General features: G+C 45.8%; 1 protein-coding gene across 2 annotated transcripts in view; it reads right to left on the bottom strand.

Moving 5' to 3' along the window:
* The window catches only part of B3GNT2 (UDP-GlcNAc:betaGal beta-1,3-N-acetylglucosaminyltransferase 2), a 30,014-nt gene that overhangs the window by 6,909 nt on the left and 4,746 nt on the right, over nucleotides 1–18,359 (bottom strand). The window contains exon 2 of one of the 2 annotated variants that reach the window (XM_032292006.1): nucleotides 6,906–6,983. The exons of the other annotated variant lie outside the window; for it this stretch is intronic. The gene's annotated coding sequence lies outside the window, so the exon portion shown is untranslated. The remainder of the gene's footprint in view (nucleotides 1–6,905; nucleotides 6,984–18,359) is intronic. 2 annotated transcript variants of the gene reach the window in all.

Genomic DNA, 18,359 nt, shown 5'->3' on the forward strand with positions numbered 1-18,359 from the left:
AAGGGAAGCACGGTACTTTACATAGGGGGTGGTGAACTTCCAGAGCTAATTCTCCTAGGAAAGATACAGGACATCTAGGTTATGGGGGAGGCCACAAATAACTGGAATCTAGCCACAGCCACTTGAAGCTCTGGCACGGAAAGCACCAATCCTTCTTTTGAGGATGCTCTGAGAATAAGCTTGCTGACCCTGGCAAGATTTCCAACTTCACCTGATACAATTCAGGGTTTTATTTCCTCAATCAAGGTCACACCAAGGTACAGTTCTCATATCACCTTGGCCCAAGACACAGGGCCTAGTGGCCTTCCCAGGAACAGCACCCTCACCTTACATTTTAGTGCTAAAGGCCTCCGACCTGCAGAGCATTTTCCTGCTCATTTCTCATTTGCAGCTGACAGGATGCCACTTTACTAGGAGAAAATGGAAGCTCAGAGGCGACTGATGATTTGCCTGAATATTACGGAAGAGTTGAGTGACAAGGCTCAGACAAGACCGCCTTCTGGCTCCCAATCCAGGGCTCTCTGGATCTCTTCTTTATTCTACGAGGTTCAACCACATTCTAGTTACCTGGTCCAGGTCAACAGTGAAGTCCCACAGGCTGACTATGGCATTGGGTCATGGTACCTTGATAGTTACCAAGAAGCTCCAAAGAAAGGGAAAAGGGGGCATCTACGAGCTCCCAGCCCCCCTCAGGAAACAGACCAGCCTTTCTTGTAAAAAAAAACTTCAGATTCCCAAAGACTCAGTTGGAGGCAACTCTTCCCATTACTTGCTAGAGGATATTTCTTTCAAGCCACTCTGAAGGGGAAGGGTGGAAAAAACAAGATTCTCAATTGCACATTTCCATCAAGGTTAAATGTCATCGTGCACTTGTGGCCTGGGCACAGTGTCTCGCATGAGAACTCAGCTTCTAGTAAACTCTTAGAACAACGCCAAGTTCATGGAAGGGAGGATAAAGCAGTGACCCCCATAAAAATATCTGTGGGAAAAAGCTCTCTAAATCTCTGACTAAATATTCCCATCACAGACAGAAAACCCAATTCCAATGTCCTTTTTTCAGCAGGAAGTTACATTGCGTAAGAAGAATCTGAGTGAGAAAACTTACCCCAAAGCTGGGGAAAGATGTTATAAACTCTCGCTGTGAAACACAGACTTTTTGTTGTAACAGAAATAAGAGTAAACCCCATATATAAACAAAAAGCGACCTTAGCTTTTTACCTTGTCCCCAACAGGGACAGAACAGTTTTGAAACTTCTAAAACACTTCATTTGGTATTCTTTAAAGAAATTAAAAGATATATATTTCAAGATGGAGTTTCACCATGATGGCCAGACTGGTCTTGAACTCCTGATCTCAGGTGATCCACCCACCTCGGCCTCCTAAAGTGCTAGGATTACAGGCGTGAGCCACCGCACCAGGCCAAGAAATTAAAATATTTAGAAAGACAGTATAAGTGAGAAAACCTTAGCTGAAAAATGGATTACAAAGCCGTACAGACGTGATGCTGAAACTATGTGACAATCTAGATAAAACACCACACAGAAACAAAGCGGGTTAACTCAGGGTGGTGAAATGAGAAGCCGTTTTCACATCCTTTAATGCTGCCCAACCGTCTGCCCTGGAAGCAGCCTCTTCCACACGCTGGGGAGCGGGACCCAGCACACAGCCCCGTGCGGGGCTCCCAGTTCCACAGCCCACCCCAGACCTGTGCCTCAGCTGCAGTCCCAGATACTGCCTCACTGTATTCGACCCCTGCAGTGCTGCACACAGGCTCTGTCACAACACCCATCCCTACTACCTGCACACCTTCCCTTGTGCCTGTGCTGCCTCCTAAGGGCTCCTACATGTGACAGTAAAACATGAATGCACCTGCCTTAACAAATATGTACCAGGTACCAGCAATTCTGTGAGGCAGATACTCTTATTCCCATGGCTTATTTCACTGAGGCATGGGATAAGGGGTGGTGACTGAACCTCTCCGTCGTCACACAGCTGCTAAATGGTAGAGCCAGGACTCAAACCCAGGCAATGATAGCGCCAGCATGCAACTTTTCAACCATTATGCAATCATGCAAGCAAACGTTGCTGCCAGAGTTAGGACTGCAGGAACTGAAGGGATTTGGTCTTATTTTCCATGGTTAATCTTCTTAAAGCGGCAATTTTTTTTAAAAGCTCTATATTTATACATTTTAACCCACAAAACTACTGAGTCAAGAATCAGATATGGGAGGCAGTGTGCTATCCTAAGTAAGGTTAGCGACTCTACAGGCTAGGCTCTGGGCAAATGCGCCCCCATTCATCTCTCTCAGAAGCTATGGGCTGGGTGCCATGGCTCACACCTGTAATCCCAACATTTTAGGAAGCCAAGGTGAGAGAACTGTTTGAGCCCAGGAGTTCAAGACCAAACTTGGCAACATAGCAAGACCCCATGTCTAAATAACAACAACAAAAAAAAAACAGCTGGGCGTAGTGGCAGGCACCTGAGGTCCCAGCTACTCAGGAGGCTGAGGTGGGAGGACTATTGAGCCCAGAAGATCCAGTCTGCAGTGAGCCAAGATTGCACCACTGTACTCCAGGCTGAGTGACACAGTGAGACTCTATCTCTTAAAAAGAAAAAAAAATTCAGAAGCTATGATCCCTCCTCCCCCAGGCCTCCCTCCCACCCATCCGAGATGACCTTCAATTGGTTTAACTCTGGCCAAGGCAAAAGTCTTCAATACCTTCTAGCCCACGCAGGCTATTTTCCCTAGGACTCAAACACGGAAACAATTCCAATGTTTCATCCATGGACACTAGACTGGGAATCGCGGAGCCCGATGACCCTAAAAAGGTTCCCTTCAATTCTGAGAGGCCTACAAGCACTACAAGCACAGAAAACACATGAATGTGGCCACCAACAGCCACAAGGACTCTCTCCCAGAACTCAGGCAGGGTGTGACCTGCTCCCCACCCACCCACCCCACAACAGGCTCAGGCGAGTTAGAGATGCCCGACAGTAACTAGCCGGGGACAGAATGAGCAATACGTCACAGCCAGACTCAAGACCTGTGCCAACACTGCCCTGCACTTTCCCCAGCTACCAAGATGAAAGGTGAAAGAACAGCAAGACCTCCTTTCAACCATGAAATAAAATGACCACTCACCCCCACCCAATCAGGCTGAGAGAAAGGGGCTGGAAATCCAAGCTTCCGACTGGACCCCAGGAGCCTCTGGGCTAGCAGCCTCCATGTCTAGGGGGCATCCTGGTTTCTGCACACTTTTCCTGCTCAAACAGGACACATGAATCCTCGGGGAGTAAGAGCCCAAGCCCCCTGCCACACCGCGAGGCCAAAGGAGCATGTTCAGTCTGCCCTTTGCCTACCCTTGCCCTACAGGAGTCTGGCAAGAGTGGTTTACCTAAGTCCTCACCACCCTGGCTGTCCCATCTGTTGCCTGGTCCTTGCCAGCCCTTTTCAGGTTCTGCTCAGATAAACAGAGACAGACAGTTTGCAGCTAAGTGGCTCTAGGAGAGAGAACAGCTCCCAGGACTGCTGGCAGATGGTGGGGTGATAAGGGTGTGAGTGGAGCAGCTCAGTGGGACCAGAAGAGCTGGGCCACACCTACAGCTTGTTCCTTGATTGGGGAAAGAGGCCTTGCCTGGGTTCTCACCAGGGCCAGGATAAGGGAGCCCCAGGACTCCCCACACTCCCTCACCGAGAGGCTGGCACGAAGCTAAGATGATCCATCTGCCTCTGCTCTCCAGTCTGTCACAGAACAGCCATCAGCTAGATTTAAGGAATTTGGTTCCCAGCCATTACTTTAAGACTTCATGTTCAAAATTAAAAGGAAAAAGTATTTAAAATGAATCTATACTCACCTACACAGTCCCACAGGTGGCAGATCAAAGCACCTGGCAGGACATATTCAGGTCCCCACTGATTACAAACCCCCAAAAGCCCACTGTGGCCCATTTTTTCAAATGATATTCAACATTTCAAATAAAAATAGCCACTAGATGTATTCTCCAAATAAATACACACAGAACTTTTGGGGGAAAAAAAGGAGAGGGGAATTAACCCTCCCAGAGGCCATCCTGCCCTGCCTTTAGTAAAACTGAAAAGGGTTTTAGGTCCTCAGTGGAAAGACTATGTAAAAATAAGGGTAGCAGATGTTTGAGGATGGAGATGTCCAAGATCCATTTTCAGACTGGAAAGCCAGTTTGGCATCTGGAGTGAGAGGACCAAGGTTAAATTGTGGTTATGCTACCTACTGGCTGTGTGACCTTAGACAAGTTACCTGCCTTCTCTAAGCCTCCCTCTCCTCCTTTGGGAAATGGGATGATATAACCTCCAACAGCTCTTCAGGGGTCTGCTTTCTCCACCAAACCCTAAATGAAGCACTTTTCTCTAGTTCTGTCCTTCCCTATCTCTTTAGCAGGTCTTCTCTGTACAAACTCATCCATCCAATGCCATGAGCATCACCTCCAAAAGGAGGATTCACAGGTCAACCCATTTAACTCCAGACAGTGGCTTCCACATGGCTTGTGGAGTCCTTCCTGGGGCCCCTGTGTGCAATTGATCAAGTTCACAGGCACATGGGGAAAACCCCACATTACCTTGAGTTACTTCCTGCTCTGTACATTCAGCCAGGAGCCAGGTCCTGTGTTCCTACTCCCTCTTCATCTCTCCTCTATTCCATCAGAGCCTGCAATAGCCTCCAGCCTCATTTCCCATTATGCTCAAATATGTCCTATTTCCCAAGTCTTCTGTCCCATGGACATCCCTTCCCTGCTCATACTGTTCCCCTAGTACCGTCAGACCACCACCAATATGCTACTGCTCCCTCAGAGCCTAACTCTAGTTACGTGTCTGTTGTCTTCTAGAACTCCTTTCTTCTCCATTCCCAGAGCTTAAACTCAGGGCCTCCTCACTTCTTCCTCTCTTCTAAGAGAGGTCCTGCCCAAGGGTATGCCCCAGCCTAAACACCAGCCTCACTGCTCAGCAGTCAGGCTTTCTGTTCCTGGTCAAGATGCCTCTGCCTGGGCACCCTCCACGATCAAGGTCTTCACACCGCACCACCACTACACTCCAGCACTGGTACCTGAGAGTCACCCAGCATTTGCTAAAAGAACAGATACTTTGGTCATCTAGACAAGTTTACAGCGAATGTTCAGGAGAAACCAGATTAATTAAATATATACACCCTTTCTCCTAAGAGATGACAATGGAAAAAAATCACATGTGTGCTGGTGAATTACAAACTTATTTATAGAAACCTGTCTCACTTATTAAGAACTAAAGGATAACAGAAAAATTTAAATAACTTTCTAGACTTAGGGGAGATAAGAATTTCAGCAGTGCTGACTCCATGTTAGATGTGAGAGGGTGGGGGCAAGATGTGAAGAGGTAAACTGGGGTGAGAAGTACAGCCACCCCCTCATTTCCCACAGTCAGCCCCAGACCACCAAAGGCAGCAGACATATGGGTGTGCAGCAGTGCAGATGTGTGGGATTCAGCAGTGCTTCCAGGTGAGGGTGCCATCCTTCCTCTGCAGCAGACCCAAATTATCCTTCCTGGACCCTATCCCAAAATGGGGTAACTCTACCTCCTTCCTGGAGAGGGATGGACCTCCAGCAATTGTTACGATAAGGGCATGACAGTCATGATAACCATGTCTAGCAGAAAATCCCTAGTACAGATTTGCAGCCTGGGGCCATCTACTTACCTAAGGTGAGACAATCATGTTTTGTTCATTGTCTCCACTCTGTCTTTTGTTGACAGGGTCTCTGCTCTGTCACCCAGGCTAGACTACAGTAGCACAATCACAGCTCACAGAATCCTCAACTTCCTAGGCCCAAGTGATCCTTCCACTTCAGCCTCTTGAGTAGCTGGGATTCTCCACCACACTCAACTAATTTTTAAAAAATTTTTTGTAGAGATGAGGTCTCTTCATGTTGCCCCAGCTGAAGTCATTTTAGAAAAGAAATGCTGCAATGCAAGTAGTCCCTTCCTAGGATCTTAATGTGTTTGGAAGCCCTTGTAAAAGCTTGTAGGTAGCTAGGCAGATGCTTCCACTCCAACCTCTAGGACCTTTGTATAAGCAACTGTACTCTGGCAAGCTCTCAGTGAGCCCTCAGAGACATCTCTAAACTCTGATTCATCCTTCTGCTTGCTTAGGTGAGCTGTTTTTCAGTCTGGGTCCAACCAGCAGGCAGAAACCAGATGTTATTCTAAGCAAGAGAAGTTTAATACAAAAAAAATATGATACCTGAGTAATTATAAAGATGGAATAATAATCTAAAGGATGCCCTGGAACAGATCAAAAATAACTCCCAAAAGTAGGGCAGGGGGTTTTTGAGTTTGTGATTTTTTCCATTGTCATCTCTTAGGAGAAAGGGTGTATATATTTAATTAATCTGGTTTCTCCTGAACATTCACTGTAAACTTGTCTAGATGACCAAAGTATCTGTTCTTTTAGCAAATGCTGGGTGACTCTCAGGTACCAGTGCTGGAGTGTAGTGGTGGTGCGGTGTGAAGATCTTGATCGTGGAGAGTGCCCAGAAGAAAGTATATTTGGCAGAAAATTTCCTGGGTACCTAGGCCAGAGATCATCCAGTCACCAAGAAGGAGGGGCAACCTTCTAGGGTGCAGGGAAGCAAGGCTGGATGTAGACAGTCAAACAGGCAGAAGTAAGGAGGGCACACACAGGGAGTCAAGTGCTGCTGGACCTGGGAGTAAAGAGGCCCCCCTCTGTAGAAGTTTAGCACGTCAATGTATACCCTGGGCAAGAGCAGCTTAGGGTTGTGCTCAGGACAAAGATCAGGTGGCTAGCTCACTAGATGGCCGGCACCAGGGGAGTTGGGGTGCACAAATGGGGGCTGAGACGCTGAAGTGAGCAATGATCTGGGCTGCATGAGGTCTATCTACCTAGTCTTAGGCTCCTGGTCCCACCACTGATGCCAGGGATTAGGAAAAAGGGCAGCAAATGCTGGAGAAAGGTGTGCCCTGCAGGAATAGAGGAGTACAGGGAAAACATGCACATACATGAAATCAGGAAGGAAAATCCCTTTTTCCTACAAGGTCCCCTTCAGAGACCTCTACTTACAAAGGGCAAAAGAAAAAACTAAAGAGCCCAGATCCATTTTCAGAGATCAGGCAATTGAGGGTGAATTTGGAGCGGAAAGGCAATACTTAAAAACTGGTACAAGTTATAGATCTCTACATCATCAACCCAGAGTCATCTCTAACTACAAAGATTTTTATTTAAGTCTGGAGTTTGGGGAAAAGGGAGTATAAAACATGGGTCCTGTACACTAAATTGGCAGAGGCAATAAATACATGACAGCCCGTTAGTCAACATCAGGGGACAAGGCAGGACCCGAGCAGAGGTTATAAAAGGGCAAATTTCAGAAATGTAGGGAGAAGCAGGGCAGGCAAGAGATGGGGTCGGAGCACAGAGTGTTTGCAGGCAGAGATCGACACAGCCATTTTAGGGGCAGGCTGGTTCGGGGACGGTGTGGTGAGGTCTGCTAGGAAGAGGATACGTGAAGCTGCAGCTAAGTGAACAAATGCTGCTGCCGGATGGACTGGAGGAAATGTGTTTTCCTTCACATCCCCTCAACTTAAAATGGAAAACTGACCACAACACACAGGAACAAGAAATAAGAGAATAAGGAAGAACTCCAAGTTGGATGTCCATGATTACAAATTTAGTCGGCTTTGTTGTCCCGAAGACTTAATTTCTATAAAGCAGATTCAGTTCACAGGAGGAAAAAAGAGCATGATCCGAGTGGTTGGTCTGCTATCATCAGATTGCTAACACACCTCTGACAAAATATAGGTATATGTGGTCTGCCTTATCAAATCTGGGGGGGTGGGACTGGGGGACAGGGTCCTGCTCTGTTGCCCAGGCTAAAGTGCAGTGGCACAATCACAGCTTTCGGCAGCCTCAACCTCCTGGGCTCAATCAATCCCCCCGTCTTCAGCCTCCTGAGTAGCTGGAGCCACAGGCACACCACCAGAACTAATTTTGGTATTTTTTGTGGAGACAGGGTTTTGTCATGTCGCCCAGGCTGGTCTCGAACTCTTGGGCTCTAACAATCCACCTGCCAAAGTGCTGGGATTACAGGCATGAGCCACCGTGCCTGGCCACTGTCCTCCTTTAATCTTTACCAAAAAAAGAACACCTCCCTATTTTAATTGACGTCTTCTTTTCATATGCTTCCTTCTGGTCCTCCTAATCCCCCATGCCCTTTGCCCATTTTTAATGTTGGGATGTTCTCCTCTCATTTAATATTCACAACAAGCTAAAAAATGTGAGGCAATTAGTTCGAGGTCACAGAGCTAATCCTGGTGGAGCCAGCATTTGGACTTTGGCCCCAACCCTGGGCCTAAGCACTTATATTTTCTACCACACAACACTGTTGCTTGAAGAGGATTGCGAATCTCCAAATAAAGTTGTACTTTTAAAAATAATTAAGGTACCAAAATTATTGCATTTGTGGATACCCACCCAGGAAGATGTGAAGAATTCCAAGGAAAGCCAGGGGAAATCGAATTTTTTTTTTCAAATTGATATTAGAAAGTAACAATGTAGACAGAATGGCCCATTGGGAACGACTCAATGGTTTCACGTATCCAGGGGTCCCAGCCTGGTAACACTTCTGCACCATAGGCAGAATCCCCAACAGATGTGTTTTGTGATGAGTAGTTTTGATTAGTTATTCATAGGAAAGGATGAGAGACTGCCGGGGCTTAAAAACCTCTGTCAGAACTGGCTACAGGTGGAGAAAATCTGCCTCTTTCCCTCCTGTATCGCAGCCTGAAGTGAAGGGAGACCAGCACACATTCACAGCCTGCCACAGGTTGAGACAGTAGCACCGGGCCGGCCCAGACCCCAGCTCTCCTGGCTCTGAGAGAAGAGCCTGTGACAGAAAAGGGATCAAAGAACCAGCGTTGGCCACCAACTGAACCATCTCACTCGTGGTGTGTGTGTTTTGAGGGGGTGTGGGTAAAGGGTCTGCCTGAGTTCTCTTTTGCCCCGTCTGGTCTTGAGCTCCTGGGCTCAAGTGATTCTCTCACCTCAGCCACTAGCTTGTAGCTGGGTCTACAAGTGTGCCGCCACGCCTGGCTTACCTCATTCTTTTACTTGTTTTTTCAACAACATGCACATGAATTCATACACAGATTGTGACCCAATTTCATTACCAGAAAGAAGCTCCAAGAATTTCTTTCCCAGAGCCTTATAGACCATCCACTCTAATACCCCTTTTAAAGCAAAGGAGAACAAGGCACAGGGAGAAAGAGCCTAGCCCAAGGCCACCCTGAGGGAGAACGCTGGGATTACTACCAGGAGTCCCAGGGGACTGGAGAGTCCAGCAGTGAGAATTATCATTAGTAACGAGGTCTTTTTCTTGGAGTCTATAGCTTCCATTCTGGGCTATCAACAGAAAAAACAAAAGAGCCAATAGCCCCAAATTAGCCAGGTGTGGAGGCTCTTGCCTATAATCCCAGCTACTAGGGAGGCCGAGGCACGAACCCAGGAGGCAGAGACCGCAGTGGGCAGAGATTGCACCACTGCACTCCAGCCTGGGCAACAGAGCAAAACAACAACAAAAAAAGGAGCCAATGGCCCTGGCACCACCTCTTCCTCCCACCCCACTACCCCACGGGGTTGGGCTGCTTTAATGACTTCCCTCTTGCTGTTAATACCGCTTCACTGACATTTATCTGACTTAGCACACGGTGTGATAACAGGTCTGACACACTGAGGACTCCTGGGCAGAATGGGCCATACTCACGTCTGTATCTCTAGCACCTGCCACTCAACACGCAATCTATTTGATAACAACAAAGGGAGGGACAGTAAAGAATCAGGGCGTAACTAAAGGAAATTTTGTATTCTTTGACCATTTTGACCAAACATTGTAAACACTGCTCTAGCAAACCATTCTTGGATAATTTCATACATCCCCCCTCCCCATCGTTCCCCTTGGTCCCTGGCCTCTCCTCTCCGTAAGTACCCTAAGTATCTACCAATTCCCAAGTTTTCTCCTCTACGCCTCACTCCTCAAGACACAATTACCTGGTGTCATCTCAAGGCAGTACATCACCTAAAAACATGGCTCAGGAAAACAGTCACATACAATTAAATAAATCTATAAACAAACATAGGCCTCAGGGATAGGGGAGGGGAGAAAAAAAGGCAATTAAAAAGTAATAGAAATGCACAGGCATAAATTACATTTACTGGACTAGAAACAGAATCCCATTATATGAACTAAGTTATCAAAGTGACCTTGTACAAGTACTTCCGGAAATAAGTAGGCCATGAGCCCTGCCTTGGCAGTCTTGGTGAACAGAGATGGGGAAGGGAGGGAGGGAGGGGAGATCTGTTATCCGTTCTGTGGGTTCCTCATGTCTACAGACACCTATACAGAAAAGGAGAGTATCTTCACATAAGTATGGAAAAGTGATTACTATCATTTTACATAGTAAAATGCATAAGAATTCAAATGATGACCAATTTACAAAATTTAAAGGCGACCCCTCTCAAACTCATAAGATTGACTTTCAAAGTACACCACTCCCCCCCCACTTAGTTCCATAGGTGTGGTAACTGGCCACACACAGGAGCAGAAATTTTAGATTTTAAAACAAGCACTTTAAGGTTAAGCACTTGGGCAATCAAATTCAATCCGCTATTTTCCCTGGCATAAAGAATATATGGCAGGGGTCCCCAAACCCTGGGCCACGGATTCCCTAGCGGTCCACAGTCTGTTAGGAACCAGGCCGCCCAGCTGGTGGTGAGCAGTGGGCAGGCCTGCAAGCATTACCCCCCACCCAGCTCTGCTTCCGGTCAGATCAGCGCGACATTAGATTCTCATAGCATTAGATTCTCACAGGAGGGCGAACCCTATTGTGAACTGCACGTGCAAGGATCTAGGTTGCATGCTTCTTATGACAATCTGATGCCTGATGATCTAAGGTGGAACAGTTACCCTGAAACCATCTCGAATGTCCCCCCTACCCTGGGGTCAGTGGAAAACTGTCTTTCACAAAACTGGTCTCCAGTGCTCAAAAGATTGGGGACCACTGATCTACCTCACTTCCAACAGGTACTCTACAAACTCTTTTCAAAACAACCACTGCCTTTCCAATTCTATTAAATTACACTTAGCAATTCTCATTCCCCAAGAACTATAAGTATAACCAACATGGTAAAACTCTGTCTCTATTAAAAATATAAAAATTAGCCCAGGGTGGTGGCCTGTAGTACCTATAGTACGCCTGTAGTCCCAGCTATTTGCAAGGCTGAGCCAGGAGAATGGCTTGAACCCAGGAGGTGGAGGCTGCAGTGTACCCAGGTGGCACCACTGCACTCCAGACAGAGCTAGACCCAGTCTCAAAAAAAAAAAAAAAAAAAAGAACTGCAGAGTTTGAGAGCATCTCGAACATTTCCCTGCAAGATAAACGTTTACATTTGTCTTCCTTCCAAAATAAAAATATAACCTCAAAATCAGGAAAGCACTGTTTGAACATGCTGCAACTTGAGATTATACACAGCATATTAAAAATAACCTTCTTTTGTAACTTCAATAAACATTTACAATTATACCAATGACATTCATTGTATTTTAAGTAATTTGATAAATTGCTTTGGGAAGTCTCAATTTCTTGGTTGTTAGGATGAAGGTTTCCAGTGACACATTTTCTTAAAAGAGAATATGCCCTTGGTTACAGTGAAGGGGACACCGGAAAAGTGAGGTGTCCTCAGGCTACGGGATTCCTTGCTTATCCATCTGGAGTCTTGCAGCTTGGAGAGAGCTGCCTGACCCGCTCTTCCAAAAACAAGCACAAAGATTACAGAAAGTTCTGCAGAACAGGCATGTATAGAGTTTTTTAAATAATATTGTACTAGGCCAGGCACAGTGGCTCACACCTATAATTCCACCGCTCTGGGAGGTAGAGGAGGTGGATTGCTCAAGGCCAGCCTCAGCAACATAGAGAGATCCTGTCTCTACAAGAAGAAAAAAATATACAAAAATAATGTTGTATTAAAGTGCATGGTCTGGGCCAGGTGCTGTGGCTCATGCCTGGAATCCCAGTACTTTGGGAGGCCAAGAGCTCAAGACCAGCCTGACCAACATGGCGAAACCCTGTCTCTACCTAAAAAAATACAAAAATTAGCTGGGCACAGTGGTGTGTGCCTGTAGTCAGTTCCACCTACTTGGGAGGCTGAGGCAGGAGAATCGCTTGAACCCGGGAGGTGAAGGTTGCGGTGAGCCGAGATCCCACATTTGCACTCCAGCCTAGGCATCAAGAGTAAAACTCTGTCTAAAAAGTCTGACACTTTGGGGAAGGGAAAAAAGAAATAGAGAAATGAAATAAAGATATCTAGGACATTCCTTATAATAAGACAACCACTGCACACCTAGTCCCCACCAATTAGCTCAGGGAGGGCTCGTCCATATGCCATGAGCTCAGTTGGATACACAGTCAAGTGGCAACTGAGGTGTCTTCATTTCACAGAAGTAAACTGGCTCATAGGATCAGAGAGTTGTCTGAGGTTCCCAGAGAAAGTAGAGGGAAAGAACTGAGAACCCAGATGGGCCACCCCAAGCCCAGGGCTGCACGGAGGGAGATGGGCATCCCCATCCTCACTGAGCACTCTCAAAGACCTGATCTCCTTAATCCAGGCATGCCACTCCTAAAACCCCCCTCCGGAAGCCTCTAGACACCAGCACCCCTTAATAACAACTATTGTCCTCCCCACCCACACCTCTGCTCAGCCTGGCTTCTCTTGGCTTAAAATGTCCCTTATCTTGCCTCTCTCCATCCTTACCGCCATCCTTGAAGGTCCAGGTTCAAATTCTGTCTCCTCCCCGAGAGGACAGCCTCGATTCCTCTAGTGCATCAATGTCATCCTCTCCTCCTGGCACTCAGGATCCCCCAAAAGGAGTATCAAGCCCTCATCACCTGGAATCCACTCTCTCAGACGGTGCTTCCCAGGAGAAATGGTTCCAGGTGAGCCAGGAGGCTGGAAGTAAGCAGCTTGTCCCAAGTGGCAAATGACAGCCAATGGCTGGCAGGCCCTGCCCATAGCACCCAGCCACCAGGTGCCAGCACCCCTCCTCTCACACTGAGCATTCAGTTAAATTGGCCTCCCTCTGGGATGCTGCCTCTTCTCCAGGGTCAGAGATCATCCTCCTCCCAGAGGCCAACACTTCTAGTGACATGTGACCCTGGGTGGCAACTTCAGAGCAAGATGGCAAACAAGCAAAGGGGCTCCCTGCTCCAACTCAGATTCCTGTCCCGCCTCTTCTCCCTTTCTCAAAGGCTGGTTAAATCCCAACTCTGTCCCAATTACTGACAAGTGTTTCAGGACTGTTGTTTTCAAGTTGTTTCTTTTTAAATATCAAAATAAATCATATACATTTTTAAATACATATCCTCAGTAACACTTTGGCCTTTTATCCAAATGTTCTCTAAAATAGGCATCTTTCAGGCCTTCAACCAAGATTTGTGTTTCCATATTTAAAGAAGAGGTGAATAGTAACATAGCTTTCTCCCAACACCCGCCAAGAAAAGTTTTTCTCGCCAAAGTAAAGAAGAACATGTTTGCTCAACATATGGGCACCCTACTGAACTGCTCAGAAACTGGCCCTCTTTTACCAAGCAATTTAAGTCACCTCAGTTTTAAGCGAGTCTCTGCATGTTCCCTTGAAGGAGACACCAGGGACCACATCAATCCCAGGTTCTCCAGCTTCCAATCTCCCCTGATCTGCTTCTCACTCTCCCTGAGAGCTTCCAACCCTCTCCCCCAGCCTCCACTATCTCTTAAGTTGATGGCTGCCATCCTTGTGGTCTAGTGTGACCTTCCTCTCCTTCTCTGCATGGTGCCCATGGGCCCCTAGTCATGAGTGGGATAGAGATGGAAATAGAGAATCATTGTCCTGAAGCCGATGGTGACTACCGGAAGCTTCATATACCATTCTATGGGCATTTGTTTGAAAATTTCCATTATAAAGAGTTAAAAAAAAAAAAGATCCATCAGAACTTTGAGGAATAAGATTTTAAAAAAAGGAAGCATTCAGTTAAAAATAGGAGTATTCATGAGAGATATTTTAAGTTCATTTGAAGAAAATAATTCCTTATGTGGTAAAGGAAGAGAAGAAAAATATAATGGCTACGTCTCAAGAATAAAATTACATAATTTCCTTATAAACAAACTTCAAATACAACCATAAAATAATAAAGGTTAAAAATACGTCCCACTAGTTCCAAATGTTAACTGTTTAGAAAGGATGGCATTTGTAACACTTTGACCCTTTCAATAGACAGACATATTTGAATCTGAAAATATCATCAGGCTTCCCAGTGAACAATCTAGAGCCAGACCTGAAGCGTTAAAAACACACATGTGCACACAAAACTCCTCACAATTGTGTTATTCCCTAAGACTCAAAAAAGAAGTACTTTGGGGAACCAGCTGGATGTTAAGTGCTTTTCAAAGAAAGTAAAGGATTGAAAATTTTTTTCTGAAGCACAAATGAACTGAAGCAAGTTTATGGCCCATAGAATACCTTCCTAGAGTGTTAACACTTTTTCATGAGGTCAATGGATTCCAATAACAAACATGGGAAGTTGGCTGTGCAAGTTTCATGCTATTTTGCAGGAGGTGGGAAACAGGCTAAGTGGGTTGCCATAGTTACAATGACATTTGATGTCAGCTCTGGGATGAAAACCTACTTCAAGTTCTCCACATCAGCCAGTCCCCGACCCCTCACGTCCAGGATCTCCACTCCCTCCTCCACCTTCAGGCTCTCCCTCTCCAATGACTCCAGCCACATGCTCCTTGTCATGCCCTTTTGTCCTGCCTTGACTCTCCCAATCCTCCTCATCTAGAATCTTCACAGTCCTTGCACCTTCCTGACTTTCTAGAGCACTCAATACTGCTGGTCACCATGTCTACCCCACCCCAAGCTCAGGAACCCCCGGAGTTCTCTTGCATCTTGGCAGCCTTTGCTCCTTGGCCCCATTTCCCCAAAATGGACTCTCCCCACAGTTCTGGACCCAAGTCTATTGCTGGGTCTTCCCTTACCCCATATTCTTGTCCCCTAGACCCTCCCAGACATCAACGTAGACTCCCATATCCCATATGCTAAAAAATGCTCCAATGTACCTGTGTCATAGCCCTCCTCCTAACCTCCCTTAATTGGTTTCCAAATTCCTTTACACCCACCATGAGTCTTCTTCTCTCTCACCTCTTCCAAATAAAACACACACACATTTCAATCTTGTACCATCCCTGCCCCGGTTTGGGCCCTCAGCCAGGGCCTCTACTAAGACTCTACTAAGTCTCTCCCCTCTACTGAGACTGATTTTAATGAAATGGCCTAACTCAACAAATTCAAATGCCTACTTAAACCAAGCAGTGTTTAAAACAGGCAGCAAATAATCAAGTCAGAGTTGATTGTTGTAAAGCTGATAAACACTTAGATGAAATATGAAGCACACCACAGGGGATAAGGAAAGGCTGCTTTATGCAGGGAGATCAGTGAAAGCCTTTCTTCTCAGAGAGGAGGTGAGGGGTAGTTCCAGGCAGAGGGAACAGTCACCACAAAGACCAGAGGCAGGAAAGCTGGGGGGCAGTGTCACTGGAGTGAAATGAGGGGGGAGAAGGGAGGTAGGAAAGGAGGGCAGATCACCAATCCTAGTAGGTGGGTGAACACTCTGGCTTTCCTCTGGAGAAGACAGGAAGCTACTGGAGGATTCTGAGTAGAGAAATAAGCTAAAGTCATTTCAGCCTTTTTTTTTTTTTGAGACAGAGTCTCACTCTGTCTCCCAGGCTGGAGTGCAATGGAGCAATCTTGGCTCACTGCAACCTCTGCCTTCTGCGTAGCTGGGATTACAGGTGTGCGCCACCATGCACAGCTAGTTTTTGTATTTTTAGTAGAGACGGGTTTTCTCCATGTTGGGCAGGCTGATCTTGAACTCCTGACCTCAGGTGATCCACTCACACAGGTGACTGGCCTCCCACAGTGCTGGAATTACAGGCGTGAGCCACTGTACCGGGCTGTCATTTCAGTTTTTAAAGGATCCCTCCAGCTTCTTTCTGAGAGAGACTGGTAGGGGGCAAATGGGAAGCAGAGAGTAAAGGGACTGCAATGACCTGCCCAGCGTCAGGCTCGCCTCATTCACACTCAGGCCCATCTTCCTCAATGGGCCTGTCCATAACTTGTCAGCATACCCTCTCTCTCTCTCTCCTGATCACAACTTTCACTGGCTCCCCATTACCTCCATAACCATTAAGTGCCACACCTCCACACAATCCCCGAGGTTGTACCATGGCCTATCACACTTTTTTGATCCATTGAGTTTGGAGTGCACCAAGCATGGATCACCTGCTGCTTCCCCAAAAGATCTCTATGAGCCTTTCTGTTGTGTCCTGTTTTCTTAGCCTACAATCCCTTAAGCACTTCTACCTTCCTTTCTCTGCCCCTGAAATGTTACTCATTCATCCTTCAAGACCAAACCCAAAGGCCACTTCCTTAAGAAATTTCTTGGCTGCCTCCAACACGCGATTTGCTTACACCTCTACCAAGGCAATCTCACCAGTTCCCGGCTGTCTCCACCACACTGCCCACAGATGGGAGGAACCATGCCTAACCCATCTATGAACACGCACAGGCCAAGCACAGTGCTAGGCATACACCAAGTGCTCAATGAGTGTTCGGTTGGTGAACAAATTGCCCACTTCACTAAACATCTTGAGGTCTTAATGGAAAAGTATTCCAAGACAGGTTTTCCATCTTGGCTACCGTAATGTGGAGACCGAAGCCCCTCTGATGGAGCCTCTGGGGACTGTGTGCTCGGCGCTGACAAAGGTACAGCCCCAAGTAGGCCCACAGTGTGGTCAGATTTGAATGCAGGCCTTTAAAGACTCTTGCCTTCTCTGCTAGACATCTCTAAGCAGGCCCACATTCTACTTTAAATTTGCCTAAAGTATTGACAGTATGTTTTTCCTAAGGTTATTCTAGAAGTGTACAAATGAAGAAACGAGCACTTAAAAGGACCCACATCAAGTTAACTGTAGTTAACAGTGGTGAGAGATGATAGAATTAGTTTTATTTTCTTTTACCTTATCTTGAATATTTTTTCTAAATAAACATCTAATAAAAGTCATTTAGAAGGAATGCCAAAGTATTACCCCAGTTACATTTGAAGGATGGATTCAAAAATGAAAAATACCAAACAAATAAGGAGGCATGAGACCATGGAATTACGTAATACCACTTACACGGTAAGATTAAAAAAGTTGAAAACATTTTAAGTGGCTTGTCTGAAGCATGCAATTAAAATAATTGGCCCTGTACTTTCACCTCTGAAATAATTATTTCGCTCAACATAAAGCAGACGTTGTTGTGAACATCTTGGGCACTTATTGATGCCTCTTACCCAAACTAAACTTCCACGAGCTTCAAAATCGACCACAAACCAGTTCTCATCACTGCCTCCTAGCTCATGTCACACAGGTGACCAAATAGCTCCAAATGGGACATTTCAATGATTGCCTATTTTTAATTGACATTTCTTCTCTAAAGACAATCAACTAACAAATAATATATCTTGTTTAAGCTAAAGCTGTATTAACAAACTATTAAACAAAGATTTGTCTTCTAACTTTCAATAAAAGACCTACGGGACTTTTAATGAAATAGCTCACTTAAACACAAAAGATATAGTTGCTTTAATTATCACCCTGTTAAAGAAATAAAAAGGAGAAGAGGAAACTGCGCGTCAGGCACAGTGCTTGGTATTTTAGGTGTAGCTTTATATTACTTTCCCCAGTTAACCTAACATAGGGCTTTATCTTCCCCATTTTACAAGTGAGAAAATTTATCTTGAAATAGTTTGTGTAATTTTAACTTTAGGCATTCCCATACATAACCAAGGCTCGGAGATGAAATAACTTGTCCTTAGTCACACAGTAAGTGGTAAAAATGGACCTGAAGTCTATTCCACAAAAGACTACATGCCATGCTGTATGACTGATTCCACTTACATTCAAGAATGGGTAAAACCCATCCATGATGACAGAACTCACATCTACAATGATGTAAGAAAGAATAACAACAGTTCCCTCAGAGTTGAGGGGCGGGAACACAGACAAGACAAGGGCACAGGAATCTTCTGCAGTACTGAAAATGTTTATTTCTTCATCTAAGAGCTTACATACATGAGCTCACGCTTAATATTAGCACTTCACACATTTTACTGCATGCTATACCTGAAGTTAAAAAAAAAAAAAAATCCTCATCTTATGGAGTCCAAGTTTACACTCTTAACCACTAGGACAGAACCTAGCCACATGCTAGA

This window comes from Sapajus apella, unplaced genomic scaffold, assembly GCF_009761245.1.
Source record: "Sapajus apella isolate SASKATOON/1434 unplaced genomic scaffold, GSC_monkey_1.0 scaffold26, whole genome shotgun sequence".
Taxonomy (NCBI): domain Eukaryota; kingdom Metazoa; phylum Chordata; class Mammalia; order Primates; family Cebidae; genus Sapajus; species Sapajus apella.